This window comes from Xyrauchen texanus, chromosome 32, assembly GCF_025860055.1.
Source record: "Xyrauchen texanus isolate HMW12.3.18 chromosome 32, RBS_HiC_50CHRs, whole genome shotgun sequence".
NCBI lineage: Eukaryota > Metazoa > Chordata > Actinopteri > Cypriniformes > Catostomidae > Xyrauchen > Xyrauchen texanus.
In genome coordinates, this window is record NC_068307.1 from 12,358,279 (window position 1) to 12,375,447 (window position 17,169).

General features: G+C 38.2%; 1 protein-coding gene across 9 annotated transcripts in view; it reads right to left on the bottom strand.

Annotated features, from left to right (window-relative positions):
- LOC127625912 (membrane-associated guanylate kinase, WW and PDZ domain-containing protein 1-like) overlaps positions 1-17,169 on the bottom strand; it is a 200,596-nt gene that overhangs the window by 90,550 nt on the left and 92,877 nt on the right. The window contains exon 1 of one of the 9 annotated variants that reach the window (XM_052101366.1): positions 8,792-8,943. The exons of the other annotated variants lie outside the window; for them this stretch is intronic. The gene's annotated coding sequence lies outside the window, so the exon portion shown is untranslated. Of the gene's footprint in view, positions 1-8,791; positions 8,944-17,169 lie in introns of those variants that run through there. 9 annotated transcript variants of the gene reach the window in all.

The window sequence follows — 17,169 nt, forward strand, 5'->3', positions numbered from 1 at the left end:
AGTTCTCACCATTTAGTTTATGTTTTTCCACCACTTTTAATTACGTTTTTGCCTTTACTAGTTCATTATAAAATGGTGTGACAAATGGATTTCTAAAAGTAAAAATATTCCATTTAGACTCCTAATAAATCATAAAAGCTGCTTGCATAATATAGTATAATGGATTAACGATATTCTGTTTAAAATAGTTTTAGATGGAGTATAGAATGTCAACTACCTTAAAAGAATTTCATGTCAACTTTCCAAGTCCAGTTTTCTTTAAATTTTTACCAAATGTTCCAGGATGACATGGATGACTGAAACTTCTCAAACATTATAATAATAATAATAATAATAAGTTTATTTTATATAGCGCCTTTCACAAACCCAAGGTCGCTTTACATAGTGGAAAGGCAATGAAACACAACTGCAAACAAACCAAAACAATTCAACAAAGACATGTTATCTGTATGATGCTATGAGTTTGTTGTGGAGAAATGATCATTAAACAGAAAGGTTTTGAGATGTGCTTTAAAGAAAGGAAGAGAAGCACAGTCACGAAGAGGTTGTGGGATGCTGTTCCAGAGTTTGGGGGCCAATGCACTGAAGGACCTGCCACCCAGGGTTGAAAGTCTGGAGCGAGGGATAGCCAAGAGATTTTGGTCAGAGGATCTCAGTGAGCGTGAAAGAGTGTACGGGGTCAGGAGGTCGCGGATGTAGGGGGGAGCAAGGTTGTGGAGGGCTTTGAAGGTGATTAGTAGTACTTTGTATTTGATCCGGGACGGAACTGGTAACCAGTGGAGTTGGTGGAGAATGGGTGTGATGTGTGCTGATCGTCTGGTACAGGTGAGCAGCCTGGCTGCCGAGTTTTGAATATATTGTAGCCTTTTAAGTGATTTAACAGGGAGACCAAGGAAAAGTGCGTTGCAGTAGTCAAGACGGGACATAATGAAGGAGTTTACCAAAATCTGTGCATCACTTACATCTCATTAAATCACAGACATGAGACACTATCACTCCTCCTTAAAACAAGAAACAAAATAATTCATTCTTTGATCTGTAAAGAAATAATCTGCTGCATTAAAGGAAAAGACCATGACATTAGTACATCCATGCCTCCTAGATAGCAAGTCTAGAAACTTGTAAATATTAAGGCTTGAATTTTATTAGAAACAAGTCCCTGGTTAGCACAAAAGTACCTGCTACCTTTTAGGGGATATTTACACTTGGGCACTTTATGTGTTTTTACTGATTGGATGGCTATTCGATTGAGTAAGCGCATTCCATTTACACTTGGCCACATAAATGTGTCTCCGCCAAACAGATATAAATCCGATCTTCAATTACCATACAATATGCAAATAAAAGAGAGTTCACTACCTTGATTATGCTAATGACGGGCAGTGTATTTAAAAGACGTGATATATTATTTGATGTTAGGTATTTGTGTGTGCGAACTGTGTATTTTTCCTCTCTGGGCTTGTCGTAGGTAAGATGCATCATGCTGCGCTCATTGTCAGTGTTTAGCTTCAGTTTCGTCACCAATCTGCATCAAATAATAAAGAAAAAGTTATGTCTCTCTACAATGTCCATTAGTTTCATACTTTGTTTTATTTTATTGTGCAATGCGTGCCCTATGCCAATACTCATTCGCAGCTGTTATGTTTCAGATTTTCCCTATGCTGATGGAGCACAATTTGGGTGGAGTAAAGTTTACCTATGTAGCTTGAATAGCAAGATGCATTTACACTTGTCCGAGTTTTGAATGGATTGTGTCTTAAACCAATTCCGGAGGTGGTTTGAGTGATCGGATTTATACTGGTCTCGAATCCATCTTGGAGGGCATTTACATTTAGTCTTTTCATGATCGGATAGCTATCCAATCAGTAAAAATGCATTAAGTGACCAAGTGTAAATACCCCCTAAGCAAACCAGAGCAATGGCCCCATCTTTCTAATAAAGCAATTCTATTATTTCTCTGAAAGGAACGGACATGAATTAAATAAAAAAAGATCCATTACTCATCAAGACAATATTTCAAGTGAAGAATAGAATACTCTGAAGCAGGGCAGCACAATTAATCAAACAAATAATCGAGATTACAATTACAGCTGTCACAATTATATAATCGTGAAAAGTGTCAATTACAGCATTCCGTTTAGGTGTACTCCAATTGCGGCAAAAATTTTCTATTTAGAACATATTTTTTGGGCTGTCATGTGCATTAATGCAAAGTCAAATCTGACATAGTCTAAAAGCATATCAGTAATGCACAATAACTAAATTAAACAGTGTACAATTTATTCCAAATGTGAATAACACTTAGTTTTTTTTATGCAATTAAAATATTAAAGCATTTCAGGAACACAGTTCTCAAGTTGTTTTGATGCATAGCCTAAATAAAGTATATGGCATGCAACTGCCCCACAGAAAATAAGTATTTTAATTAAATATCAAAATGAAATAATCAGCAATTATGATGTCATAATCGTGCAGCCCTACTCTGAAGAAAATAAATATATATTTTTGGAAAAATAAAAAGTTACAATTTATGCCATATATCTGTGTTCATGTGTAATTCCAAATAGGCTTACTTAGTATTTAATTATTATGTGATACAGCATTTATTTATTATGCGATACGGTTCGTAATTACACACTGTTATTGTGGTTGGATTGGCAATTCCGTTTGGTGACAGAATTTAACCACATCAGCAATATTTGCTGACCTCGCTGACATACTTAACCTGTTGAACATACTGGTTTTCATATGACTATGGCTAGAGATATGTTTAGCTGTACAAGTAAGAAAAAAATTTAACTGAAAACACCTTTAGTTTGACACAAGCATTAATCAAAAGGCAAAGCACCAATAAATGGCATGTCCAGGCTGGAGGCGATGTCAGTACAGTTCAAAGGAATACAAGATATTGACAGTCCTGTCACAGCTGAGGAGTTTGTGGGCCTTTATCTTCTCTTCTGTCTAAGTGCTGCTTGCAAAACATTGAGAGATTAGTGCTCTACCGGTTTATCAAAACAACTGAACAACTTACAATGGTTTGCCCTGGCAATGGTAATAATACGTTCAGATTGTAGAACACCAGCTGATCACAGAGACCCAAGCTGATGATTCTTTTTGCCTCCTTGCACATGTTTTTAGAAACCCACTGATTATAAAAATAATTTTGTTTTGGAGGTAAATTTTGTGGGACATCCGATTCAAATTGCAGTGTAATGATGTCTGTGTCAAAATGCAGTGTCTTTTAAGCACATTATGCTTTAACAGGGCTCCAGACCAAAAAAAAATGACGTAGGAGCCATTGGCTCCTAAACGGAAACATTAAGGAGCCAAATGGTTGTTTTTTGTTGCCAAATCGCAGAATTACTCGATTTAGATTGCTGTTCAGAAACAAGATAGCAAGCTGAAGGAAGACAGCTGATAACCCATAAATCTGAGGTTTAATAAACAGTATATACTGTTGAGAATATTACATTCCCTTTTGTCTCAAATGTTCACACCCCTTTCATAATCTATTATAAGAATTAAAAACATAAGAGATAAAATATATATATTTTTATTTAGTACTGCCCTTCAGAATCTACATTACAGTTAATTACATAAAGTATGCATATAATAGTGTGTTGTCTTGAGCATCAATGAATGTTTGTACCTTGTGTAATGTTCTGTAAAAGTCCCTAAGTGTAAAAAGCTTGAACTCATATATATATATATATATATACACACACACACAGTACTGTGCAAAAGTCTTAGGTGCATTATATTTTCACAAAAACATGTGTCTTAAAATTTTTATTTTATATATTTTGCATTTAGTTTCAGGAAATATCAATTTTAGATTTCAACAATGCCTTTGCAAATAGAACTGAATTGAAGAAGAACAAGAAGTCCTACAACAGATGTTATGGCCCCCCAAAGAGCCCGAATCTCAACAAAACTGAGTCAGTCTGGGATTACATGAAGAAACAGAAACAACTGAGATAGTCAAATAGATAGAAGAACTGTGGTGAATTCTCCAAGACACTTGGAACATCCTATCTGCCAACAACCAAGAAAAACTGTGTCCAGGTGAACCTAGGAGAATCGGTGCTTTATTATATATATATATACATACAGGTGAAACTCGAAAAATTAGAATATCGTGCAAATGTTCATTAATTTCAGTAATTCAACTTAAAAGGTGAAACTAATATATTATATAGACTCATTACAAGCAAAGTAAGATATTTCAAGCCTTTATTTGATATAATTTTGATGATTATGGCTTACAGCTTATGAACACCCCAAATTCAGAATCTCAGAAAATTAGAATATTACATGAAATCAATAAAAAAAGGATTTTAAATACAGAAATGTCGGCCCTCTGAAAAGTATAATCATGCATATGTACTCAGTACTTGGTTTGGGCCCCTTTTGCATTAATTACTGCCTCAATGTGGCGTGGCATGGATGCTATCAGCCTGTGGCACTGCTGAGGTGTTATGGAAGACCAAGATGCTTCAATAGCGGCCTTCAGCTCTTCTGCATTGTTTGGTCTCATGTCTCTCATCTTTCTCTTGGCAATGCCCCATAGATTCTCTATGGGGTTCAGGTCAGGCGAGTTTGCTGGCCAATCAAGCACAGTAATACCATGGTCATTGAACCAGGTTTTGGTACTTTTGGCAGTGTGGGCAGGTGCCAAGTCCTGCTGGAAAATGAAGTCAGCATCTCCATAAAGCTTGTCTGCTGAAGGAAGCATGAAGTGCTCTAAAATGTCCCGGTAGACGGCTGCGTTGACTCTGGACATAATAAAGCACAGTGGACCAACACCAGCCGATGACATGGCTCCCCAAACCAACCAGACTGTGGAAACTTCACACTGGACTTCAAGCATCTTGGATTGTGTGCCTCTCCATTCTTCCTCCAGACTCTGGGACCTTGGTTTCCAAATGAGATGCAAAATTTGCTCTCATCAGAAAAGAGGACTTTGGACCACTGAGCAACAGACCAGTTCTTTTTTTCTTTAGCCCAGGTAAGACGTTTGACATTTGAAGCCCATGTCCAGGACCCGTTTGTGTGTGGTGGCTCTTGATGCAGTAACTCCAGCCTCAGTCCACTCCTTGTGAAGCTCCCCACACATTTGAATGGCCTTTTCCTGACAATCCTCTCCAGGCTACGGTCATCCCTGCTGCTTGTGCACCTTTTTCTTCCACACTTTTCCCTTCCACTTAACTTTCTATTAATGTGCTTTGATACAGCACTTTGAGAACATCCAACTTCTTTTGCAATTACCTTTTGAGGCTTTCCCTCCTTGTGGAGGGTGTCAATGATGGTTTTCTGCACAACTGTCAGGTCAGCAGTCTTCCCCATGATTGTGAATTCAACTGAACCAGACTGAGAGACCATTTAAAGGCTCAGGAACCCTTTGCAGGTGTTTAGCTGATTAGAGTGTGACACTTTGAGCCTAAAATACTGAACCTTTTCACAATATTCTAATTTTCTGAGATTCTGAATTTGGGGTTTTCATAAGCTGTAAGCCATAATCATCAAAATTATATCAAATAAAGGCTTGAAATATCTTACTTTGCTTGTAATGAGTCTATATAATATATTAGTTTCACCTTTTAAGTTGAATTACTGAAATTAATGAACTTTTGCACGATATTCTAATTTTTCGAGTTTCACCTGTGTATATATATATATATATATATATATATATATATATATATATATAAAATAGATTTTGTTTCTTAGTGTTTTTTTACAGATACCGGATGGTGCAGACACAGAGACTACATGTGCGCAAATTGAAAGAAATTCCAAAACAGATTGAGAAAAAATGTGGTACACAAAAAGGGACTTAATTATATAGAACACCGATATAAACTTGGGACACTTATTTTGAAATTACTGCACTCCCTGATGCGAGGACACTAACGGCTAAATCGCTCAGAAAGTGAATCTGATTCAAACTGCTAACCTGAATCCTGATTTCAAACCATCAGTTATTTTCGGGTTCAAGAGAGTCATTTGAAGAGTCAGTATACATCATTGCTTGATACACATGTTAAAAATCGGTACCGTATCTTTAAGAAACCCGGCTGTTCTGTAAAGAGCATCAGTAAATGAGCACATACAAACAAGTGTGACTTTTTCACCTCATCCGTATTATACATGATTACAATTAAACTTTATAACTATAAAGAACAGAAAGGGTATTAAAAGAGGCATTATTCAATGACAAATGTATTGCGAGGATCTCGGATTTGGACACTCATTTGAATAAGTCAAACCAAACATTTACTCTCAACACACAGTGAAATGATCTCAGTTTTGAATGTCTTCCCCGGTATACTACACAATCACTGGTGAGTGAAATCTAAAAACATTTACCAGTTAGTGGCTAATGATTGACATTTTCACATAGCGCAAATGCGATGTGATTGCCTCTCATTGTAGGAGAGGGTTGTGCATATATAATAAAAGATTGATCTTGGGATTTAAGAATCGATATCGCAATGCATCAATATTTTTACCCAGCCCTAATATACATGCAACCTCACCTGCAAAATAGTGTCATTTTAAAAGATGGCAGTGCTTCCACAACCAATTTTAAGCCAGACCGATTTACAAAGAAAAGCAGAAGGTTTAAGAGAGAAAGAGACAGAGAGAGTGAGAGAGACTTGGCATCTCATGTTCCCTGCATTTGGGAGATCTGGAACTGAGAAAGAGAAGACTTGTGATCGGAAAAGGCTTGGGGATGTGCGCCCATGTTGATGTTGACAGCCAGCCCTTGCGGCTCAGTGGGAGAGAGAACCATCTGTCCCAGCAAAGGGTTAATCCACAACACAGATCCCCAATTCTAGCATTTTCCACCCCACATTTTCCCATTAGCAAAATGGAGCTGGTTTCTGAAAGCATATCCCCAAAACCTCCAGTTCCATATTAACTTATAAAAAAGACATTCAAACATAAATATACACACAAATGAAATGCATAAATTCTTCAAATGCTTGGCCTAAAACACAGATCAATTGATGAACAGAGTAGATTTGATTTGGTGGACTCCAAAGAGGCTAAAACATCAGGCCTGGAAAGTTTTCTTTCTCTCATTTTTACAGAACAGTATCTTCATTCTTAACAATCCATTGGCAGTCCAAAAATACACCAAACCGAATTTCAACACCAAACTGAAAATATGTAACTTTTCAGATCATATATTTCCTAAAAAGATTAACTGAAAAAAAACATGTACCAAGACAAGTACCTAGAAACTGTTCAAAGATTCCTTAAAAAAGGTTCACCCAAAAATTAAAATTACATCTTTATTTCGTCAACCTCATATTGTTCCGAAACTGTTTGACTTTCTATCCTCTTCGAAATACAAAAGGAGATGTAAGGCAGAAGCCTCAGTCACAATCTACTTTTGTTGTATGAAAAACAAAGATGCAATCAAATTAAATTGTGACTGTCTGAGGCTGTCATTCTAACTAGATTCTCCTTTTGTTTTCCACTTCGGAATATTCCAGGTTAAAAACAAGTTAAGCTTAACCGCAGCTTTTGTGGCATAATGTTGATTATCACAAAAATTAATTTCAACTCATCACTCCTTATCTTCTAATTTTATAAAAGCACTTACAAATATTTTTCTGTTAAAACTCTAAAACTAAATTTGAGCTGTAAAGTTGTTTAAAACACAATTTGTAAGGTCTTTTGAGAGTTTGTAAGGGTTTGCTGACATATCATCATGGCTACAAAGTTGTAAAATTGGCAATATCTTTATACAGAAAAGGTAAGTAGGTGATTTTGTCACACTAAAATCATGATAACACATACTGTTTACATCTTGTGGCTATACGTTTGAAAAAGTGAGTATTTTAACATTCAAAATTGGTCCACAATTCACTTCCATTGTAAGTGCCTCAATATAACTAAGATATTATATTTTTTTAAAGAAAAGGAGGGGCAAGTCAAAATATTTTTTTGTGGTAATCAATATTATAGCACACATGCTGTTGACTGAGCATAACTTGTATTGAACCCAGAATATTCCTATAAGATATATTGTTATACAGGTTTGGAACAACATGAGTGTGACTAAATAATTACAGAAATGTCTTTTTTGGGGTAAGCTATCCCTTTAAATACCCCCTGCTTAAGAATCACTAATGGAGAAACACACAAAAGCATAAGGAGTCACAAAACACTGGCCTGTCAGAATGAATCAGAGACTGAAAACTCATTTACCTAGCGTCTATGCTAAAACACTGCTTTTTCCCTTCAAATATGTGCATTATTTTTGAGCATACATGAAGAAGAAAAAAAGTAAAAGAAAGGGAAGCCATTCAGAGACAGATACGGATAGAGACAGCGGTTGCAGCAGAGAGATAGACATGAAGCTGGTGTGGATGCCAGATCGGGGTGGATGTGGAGGGGGTGCTGGGAGAGAGAGACAGAGACATAAATACAGCCACACTGTTCAATTCCAAATGGCCTCCAACACATCAAGTGACCAATGCTTAATGCAACCTCCATAGCTAAGCAACTCTCGCTCAACCAAGCAAGCACGTACACGCTCCCGCACACGACATGGCAAACACAGACTGTCACATTCGTGCATCATTTTTCCATCCTCAACAAATCACATCTGCTCACACGGATTTGCATTGGTCGCACGTTCTGATGCATTACCTGCACTGTTGCCTCCTTCCATCTTTCTGTCACTCTCTTTCCATCCCCTTATTCCCCACCCCCACTGCCAGACCCCGGAAGCCAACGATACCAGGTGAAATCAAGTCAATTTTTTTTTATTTACCTTAGCTGAGAACCTTGCATTTGCAACCTCCTCCAAAAAAAATCCAGCAACAATCATACCGAAAAAGACGCAACCCAGTGGAAAAAAAGGCAGAAATCACAATCCTCTTCTTGTGAGCATTAGATGCTTATATCTCAGCTAGCGGTGCCCAGTCTGTCATCCCTCCCTCCCTCTCGCTCTCTCTCTCTCCTGATATTGTTCTCGGTAAAGCAGTTGCCCAGCCCAGCGTTGAAGCTCAACCAATGTGAGGGGCTCGCACACCAAACACCATCTGAGCTAAACGTCTTCAGGATCACACTCATCCACCTCCCGCCCGCCCACCTCCCTCTCTCCCTCTCTCTCTCTCTCTCTCTCTCTCTCTCTCTCTCTCTCTCTCTCGCTACACCCTGCTCTCTCCACACATGATTCCCCTGCAAGCAAGACGTTAGCAGAGGACTCACTCTTTATCACTCAGACAAGCACACACACGTATTCTATGTGACTAAGGCAATCAAATGGTGGTCTAGGATGGGGACTAGAAACCGAATGAGATTTAGCAGATAAAATCGGGCTGGTTAGGCCAGCCATGTGCTTGCATACAATACTTTTGTTTAACTCCAGCAGGCAACTGGGGCGTAAGGCAAGGGTGGGGGTTGAAGGTTTCTGTGGATGTGAGTGACCACACTTTGGCCACTGTCATGCCTCCATATTTCCCTCCATTTAATAGGTTTCAACATTAAAGGAATATTCGGGGTTCAATACAAGCTAAACTCAATCGACAGCATATGTGGCATAATATTGATTACCACAAAAATTATTTTTGCCTCGTCCATCCTTTTTATTTAAAAAAAAAAGCTACATTCTGGGTGAGGCACTTAAATGGATGTGAATTTGGCTAATCTGTAAACATTAAAATATTAAGTATTTTATAAGTATAGCCACAAAACATAAACAATAAGCATGTTAACATGATTTTGGTGTGATAAAATCAATTATTAACTTTTTCTGTGGAAAGTTATCGCACCATTAGCAGCGAGACCAAAATCGATCTGCGTTCCCACTATTGGGCCAATAACCCCACAGCGTTGCCCTAAAACCCACCCTTAACTTGCTGCCCTGGTGCCAAAGACTAGCAAGCAAGATAAATAGCATTGACAACAAACAGACTGTAACTAGGGTTGTCACGATAGCATAATAATGTCTTAAAATACTATAGCAGCTAAAGTATCATGATAGGGTGTTAATTCTTAACAGATTGTCACAGCAAAGGTGGTTCTTTGAAACTAGACATTAACTAGTCAAAATAACTGATTGATGAATTGGGAGAAGGGTCAACTGGCCCAACTTGTTACCTAATACATTCTTAGTTTGACCTAAGAAATATATATATATAATCTTTGGCGCATCAAAACGGCCAGTTCAAATGGCTTTGATCGTTTCATTATAGACCTTTTTCACAGACTGCGATGACACATTTCCAGTAAACCTTTTCATATGATATAGTTTGTTTAATATTACGTGTAAGTTTATAACATTATTTTTTTAGTTATATTACCCTGGAATTAGTAAAAAAAAAAAGAAAACGAATTACCACAGCTGCGAGGGGGTTTCTTTTACAGCTACTGAGAGAGTGACAGTAAATTTGGCATCTTCTCCCATCTGACTGTCTTAATCCACCGCTCTCTATTTTTGTCCTCTTCTGGAAAGTCATTCAAACGTAATAGTGGATTTTTCTTTTGGTCTGAAAATAATATTTGCTGTGATCTCCCATTCACCGCTGTCAATGTTTACCCTGCAATCGTTTACTTCTGCGTTCCAAAACTTGGAGTGTGAAAAAGGTCTATTACAACCGCTTCAGCCCCTCTCTCCTAGTAAACAGCAGCGCGAGTGCAGATTACACACACACCAATTTGATCGCACAGTACAGGGATCTGATCTAATCATAAGTGTGAACTTTTCGAAGTGGAAACGCAGCTACTGTGACCTCGATTTTTGCTTCATTTTATTTTAAGAAAATGACGGACGAGTCAAAATATATTTTTTTGTGGTAATCAATATTATGCCACAATGCTGTCGATTGAGCTTAACTTGTAACCTGGAATATTCCTTTAAAACCATAGCAGACCAAGAAACATAAAAAATAGAATGACATGATTCATTATACAATCAAATTCCTGCCCTAAATTATTACCTGTTAAATATTCAGTTCCACTTGGGAAACGTCACAATACATAGTTATATGGAAGTTATGAACTGACAATGTTGAAATTTTATAACTTCCATTTCATATTGTTTTAGGCTAAACCAAGTATAAATGTGTCATCAGCCTAGACCAATTTTCACTAGCCTGGTCTCATGAAAATTATGTGTTGCGACATTTTTGCAAAATGACATTGCAGAGTTTTCCAAAAACAGATGAGGTTCTTAAGGATAATGCTCTAGTGTCCTAAAAGTAATAGATAAAAGAGAATTTGCTGAAGCAACCACTTAATTTTGTTGAGTTTCTATGACAATTTTGGCTCAGGTGTCGACTCGCTTGCTCTTCTGGACTCGTACTCCGGTCCTACTTAGCAACTTAATTGTGCTCAAATAAGCTTGCAAAATGCAGTTGGTTAGGTAATGCAAATGTTAAAATGTATCACCAGTCATACACTATAGTAAAAGATTTTTTATGTCATAGCATTGACATTTTACTCGTGATTAGCGTGAAAGAGCCATTTTTGCTTATTTCACCAGGAAACTGTAGCAATAAGTACAGTACAATATGTAAACATCATTTATTAAAAATGTGGATATAATAGTGTGGCTCAAGTGGTCGAGCAGGTCAGCTACTAATCGCAGGGTTGGCGGTTCGATTCCTGGCCCACATGACTTAACATGCCGAAGTATCCTTGGGCAAGACACTGAACCCCAAGTTGCTACCAATGGCAGGCTAGCGCCTTGCCGTCATTAGTGTGTGTGTGTGTGTGTGTGTGTGTGTGTGTGTGTGTGTGTGTGTGTGTGTGTGTGTGTGTGTGTGTGTGTGTATGGGTGAGTGGGACACGGTGTAAAGCGCTTTGCTAACCATTAAGGTTAAAAAGGCGCTATATAAAGGCAGACCTTTTACCATTTACCATATAATAATGTGATTCTATGAGACAAGGTTGGTTTTCACATATCGTTTCCTGTCTTTTATTCAAGCTTTAAAACATGCATGTGTACCTGAAGTCAAATTGAACTAAACAATATTTGAATTTGTTGGCATTGTGACCACTCATAGACACTCAACGAAATTACCTCCCTTGTTCATCAAACAATTTCCATACTTTAAGCTAATCTCTCTCCTTCTCTTAAACTCCAAGTTGATGATTACAGTGACAAAACAACAAACAGTAATGTCCAGATGAAACACTGAGAAAATGAGGCCAGAGTTAATGACAGGAACAGAGTGCGTCTTGTAGTCTTCTATTTCAGGGTGGAGAACAGCGTGAATCATCTTCTCAGCACCATGGAGCTGTGATCTGGAATTAAGCTAACCTCGGGACAAAATTATTTTACATAACATTAACCTTTAACCATTGAAGAACAGGAGAATCAATGTTTTTTATAAAACTCAGAGGTAAAGGCCTCGGTACCAAATGGTCTCAGAGCCATTTGGTGAAGGGTAAATTAATGTAGAAATTAATGCACAGTATGTCTCATAATGATTTTGATTAGGAAGGAAATAATGTGTAGATGTCATTCCATGTGGAGGAGCGATAACTTCATTTTTGAAGATACTTTTATTATTTCAAAAGTAATCCTAAACTGAAGTTGTGATGAACATCAAAAAACTGGTCTGAAACCAGTATGGAAGCAACATGCTGCAGATCCTCTAGTCCCAGTCTTTCTTGTTCTAATGGATGACATGAATGGAGTGGTATTTGAAGAAGCATTCTTTTCCTTTTGTTCCCTAAACCTCTTTTTAAATTTGCCTTTCTAGAGTGGTGCCCCCTGGACATGCCTGATGCTCATCTCTAGTTTGTCCACTCTCATGGTGATCAACACTTTGTGAAGGTGCTTTTGACTTGCAAATGAATTCACAAAATGCTTTCCAATTTAGAAACGCTGCAAGTAAATGGGTATTTCAGCCCAAGAACAGCCAAATGTTGGAGCCAACTTGCAAGACGTTTCTATGCGGAACAAGGTGTTAGCCAAAGAAAACGTGCAATGGGATTTAATTCAGAACATTTCCAGATTTAGTTTAATTTCTCTGTATGCCGCCCACATATGCTTGCTCAGTGATATTCAGCTTGAGCAGACATATCAAAATGGAGCCTGGAAACTCAAGACAATCCCAAACAGAGAAATCCTTATCCAATGTTTTTCAAATATTTTGGATTACCATGTGACATTTGTCAAAAACAAAAAAATCTAGACGAAAGAAAATGAAACAAGATTGACAATACTAAAAATTGCCCAAATGTTCACCCTCCCTACTGGGAGCCTTTGGCTCCCTGCAGGTATTATCTCTCTTCTGTCTGCTAATCGCAGCTGACTAGCAACCGGGGCGTTCTTCAGATCTACGCTGTCTCCGAGCCTGCGGTTGAAACATATTGCTTGTCTGCAGACAGACTAGCACACATGCTAAATGCTAATTAGCTAGCTCACACAGACTACACGGTTTGATTGTGAATGAGGGAAATGCCAAGTTAACACAATGAGGTAAAAATAAATTATGTAAATTTCAAACTACATTTGTCTGATTGCTTTTTTTGGTCAAAAACAGATTTTTCACTGAAAATGTTAAATCTACAGGTCACAAAAGGAGCATAAATACACTCTAAGAGGCAGAGATCTACCTAGCAACAATGTTTGTGATGTCTACCACAAGAAGACAGCATATGACTGGGCAGTAACCTGTCTAAGACAGCATTTGAGAGCTCTGTGGTGCGAAGGGCAGTGACAAATTGAATTTTACCGCACTGCTTTGACGCTGGGTGCTTTTGTTCAGGTGGTGAGTTGATCATTGCTCATTACATCAAGGGTGATGGCCCACCCGTGCACCGTACAACCTCTGCCACATCATCATTCCATCACATACACACTCATTTATATGTACACACACACACACACACACACACACGCTCACAGAGGAAAAATGAAGTCTGTGCCCCTAGGGGATTCCAGACAATGGCTTGAAAATAAATCATATTGATGAGAAAGTTCCACAACCAGGAGCCATCTGTCCCTCTGAACGAAATGTGACTGAGGGGTTTGATCTTGGCTCTCTTTTGGCATTTTCTTTCCCTGACTCAACCCCGCTACAACCCGACCCCACCCCCACAACAACCCCACCTCCCATCCAACCCTTTAGCCTATATATGAGCAATCCACTACATGCACTGAGCCCCATACATCATGCACTAACCCTCTAATCCATTCCCTGCATCTCAGGAGGAACCTCGAGAAGAGAAGACAACAAGAGAAAAATAAGATGGACTTGCCTTGCTGCAGCCTAACCTCCCAAAATGGTAATCCGTTTTTTCTCACTGGCGAGAAAACGCAGCCGCAACCTGTCCACGGCTGCAATCCTGCTGTCTGCTACTGAGCAGAAAAAACAAATGGAGGGATGGAAGGAGCGAGAGGGGGGTTGCGGGGATGCAGGAAAGAGGAGGGGAGCGAGAGAGGGCAAGCAGGGGCTGACTAACCACAGGGAGGCTTAAATAGACTGATAGATGAAGATGAAGACAGGAACTGAGAACGAAATGTGAAAACACTGAGGGAGGGAGATGCTCTTCCACTGGCATCTGTTACATTGAAGGTGTCGGTAATGTGAAAAGATGAGCGCAAAATGAGGAAAAAGCAGAATGAACAAAGGGCACAGCCTTTTGTGCCCCATTATTACAGGACAACAATGAGAGAGAAATGTGCAGACGGACACAAAAACACTTAATTCTCGCTGTCTACAAGAGAAAAACCAGAGGAAAAAAACTATTCCTTCAAGAAAAGACAAACTGGCTGACAAACAGATGCAAAGTGACATCTGTCTGTACAGCTCATATGAAAACATTTTTATGAGCATCAATTCATCTCCCATCAAATCCATCTTTCTCAAAGAAACAAGCAAAGTCTTACACTGATTATGCTTAAGTTTACAACATGCATTTAAACGCCTTTGTTTTCCTTAATCATAAAAAAAGCATAAACCGATTGGCACATGTAGATTTTTGCCCATTACCTCGACTTCACTCTGTATGTAAACATAATGGAGGCTTGGTAAATGCACTGCATTTGTGTAACAAAATGTTACATACATTTTTATTTTATTTTATTTTTTACAATTTGACAGACTAAACAGTTAAAACAAATTAAGCGAAGGGATGAATATGCAATTAGTCGGTCATTAGTGGAAAAAATATTACAACAATATATTTGACCGCAGAATGCTGCGATTGACCACCAACTAATTTTGAGAGACAATAGAGATCTGGTTTCTAATGTTTTTTATATACAGATAAGCAGAAGTTACACATAATGAGAGCTCATAAATCTGCTTGTTTCTACAAATTAATGACAGTCTTGACTCAGGATCTCATGCCTTTATTGTCACTCCTCACCAGCCATTCATAACACCCCCAACACAAACACAAACACACACATACACACACTCCCAGCCACTGGCCACCCGGTGAGGCAACTAGATGCTAAGGCCATCAGTGAACAAAAGAGACAGCTGCACCCGTCCAGATTCCTCATGCATCCTTGCAAACTGACCCTCACAAACATCCACACACCCACCCTCAAACTACTAAATGCTGATTAATCTGGACTCATCCTTGTCTTATTCATGATCATCACATCATGTTAGATTACCAGGTAATTGACAGCTAGATATCAACCACTCCATTAAACCAGATAGTAAATCTCTGTTTGCAAACATCTATTTATGAAGGCACATGTCAGTGTCTCATAAATGTGAGAAGATGTGAGTTATGAGGATGTGTTCCATATTAATAAGAACATTAGTGTATCAGTATAGCTAAAGAACATCTGTACTGCTAAAAGACAAATCTTTATCTTCATGCATTTAATGACATTCTTAAAGGTAAAATGTGTCATTTCTGTGCCAACAATATAATTAACTTATTAAGACTCCAGACAAAACAAGGACAGGTGAAATCTGCAGACTTTTACCATATTGTCTGTGCTGACTGAGGAAATTTGCATCATGCTTCCAGTTCACGGACACTCAGCATAAGCATCAGATCAAAGTAAACTTTGGGATTAAGAGTGATGATTAGGACTGTTTTTTTGTTTGTCATTAAAATTGTAGTAAAGTGGATATGACCTAAAGCAGACCCAAATTCAGCCCCAAGTTTTGTATGTATGATGTGATCTAGATTAAGCATTATGTGATCTAGATTAATTGCACCTAAAATCAGCTCTATCACTCTTATCATCTTATTTATTAAGTTTTTATAGACAAAACTGACCACAGGTCAGCATGAACTGCTGTTACATGAAAAACAAAACCTTTTTTTAAAGCCCCAAATTTTTATCTGGAGCATCTGGACATGTGCCCCTGCTCAGAAGTGGCTGTTCCAGTTTCATTCAGATGGCCTCTTTCACGTGTCTCATCTGTATCTCCCAACCAATATCGACATTGCTGTCTTTAAAGGTGAAGTGTGTTGTCACTGGCAGCACCAAATGAAAATGCAAAAAGAACACTGTTTCAAGACAGGTTTTCCGAACATTTACCCCCTCTGCCATTGGTCGGTGAAAACAGATAGTCCCGCCCCAAACTCAGTGACTATATTTATATGGACAACAGAAAGCATCTTATTAAATTAAAAATTTAATTATTATTAATTAATTACAAATTATTAAATTAATTAAAGTGGGTTATTGCGAGAAAGCATTGTTCCAGTTTACATGCACTGTATAAGTGGTGTAATCTTTACTCCTGTATACATGCAGCTCAGTCAATGCAATTTACCGCAATGCTTATGTAAAGAACATGGCATCAGAGGAAGACTTTGCAATTTTTTTCTCTGTTGCTTTGCTTTATTTCCAGATATTCCAGAGTTGTTGTTGTTTCCTTAAACCTCTAAATCACGACCTGCAGCAGAATTGCTCTGCAATAGTGGGGTTTTCCCCTTACATAAAATTCCGGTATTCCCCCAATGTACAAGCGGATATACGCAGACATAAAGCACAGTCTATACAGTATATTTTACATTGGTGTGTATAAATGGGTACAGATTATATAGTGTATCTGCTTTTCACATTGTATTCACAGAAATGTTTAATTCTTTCTGCTTTGTTGACTTGTAGTTGGGCTCCATCCTATGACGTTCGTTCTCCTGTCTGTTTCCCGCACTCCTCAAAAACCTGTTTAAAACTCTGCTTATGTGTTTATATGACCACATTAAGCCACA